At 45.3% G+C, this 1,097-nt stretch overlaps 1 protein-coding gene across 1 annotated transcript in view; it reads left to right on the top strand.

The window, feature by feature from the left end:
- The window catches only part of Tbcd (tubulin folding cofactor D), a 170,902-nt gene that overhangs the window by 162,160 nt on the left and 7,645 nt on the right, over positions 1 to 1,097 (top strand). The gene's annotated exons all lie outside the window — the stretch shown is intronic.

Genomic DNA, 1,097 nt, shown 5'->3' on the forward strand with positions numbered 1-1,097 from the left:
AAAAAAAAAAAAAAAGGAAAAACAAACATAAAAACAAAATCCCTGTTCCCTCCTCCCTCCCCCTGCTCACCAATCCACTCTCTTCTACTTCCTGGCCCTGGTATTCCACTACACTGGGGCATAGAACCTTCACAGGGCCAAGGGCCTCTTCTCCCACTGATGACCAACTACACCATCCTCTGCTACATATGCTGCTAGAGCCATGAGTCCCACCGTGTGTACTCTTTGGTTGGTGGTTTAGACCCTGGGACATCTGAGAGTACTAGTTAGTTCATATTGTTCATCCTAAGGGGTTGCAAACTCTCAGCTCCTTGGGTCATTTCTCTAGCTCCTTCACTGGGGACCCTGTACTCAGTCCAATGGATGTCTGTGATCCTCTACTTCTGTATTAGTCAGGCACTGTCAGAATCTCTCTGGAGACAGCTTTATCAGGCTCCTGTCAGCCAGCACTTGCTGGCATCCACAATAGTGTCTGGGTTTGATGATTAAATATGGAAAGGATTCCCAGCTGGAGCAGTCTCTGGATTGTCCTTCCTTCAGACTCTGCTCCATAGTTAGTCTCTGCAACTCCTTCCATGGGTATTTTGTTCCCCCTTTTAGAGCTATGTCTTTGTACTTGCATGCTGACCAGCATTCAGGTGAACCTCTAAGGCTAGGAGCTCCATTATTTTGGTCTTCTGCCTTGAGATCTTGTATACATCACACACCCAGGGCTGCTGGACGAGACCAGCTTAGTTTGCTTAAAGTCTGTAATATCTTTGTTTTTTAACTGTTTGTCTCTGCTGGATGCTGAAGGTGGCTTTTAACCTGACACTACAGGGCTCCCTCTGACACCATGCACTGACTTTCTAAAACCAGCCCGAGTACCTTGAACGCTCACAGGGGCATGGCCCCGCTATGATACTCTTCTCCACACGGCTGGATTCATCTAGGAAAATGGTCTAAGGATTTGACATCTATTTTTCTGGCTTAAAATTTTCAAAATAAGATAATAGGAAAATATCTAATGATACGTTTTTACTTCTCTTGTTCTTTATGGATTTGGAATTTTTGGCACATACAGGCTGCCTCACACATCAGCATTGGGAGGTGCTTCT

Source organism: Mastomys coucha, unplaced genomic scaffold (genome assembly GCF_008632895.1).
Source record: "Mastomys coucha isolate ucsf_1 unplaced genomic scaffold, UCSF_Mcou_1 pScaffold5, whole genome shotgun sequence".
NCBI classification, from domain to species: Eukaryota; Metazoa; Chordata; class Mammalia; order Rodentia; family Muridae; genus Mastomys; species Mastomys coucha.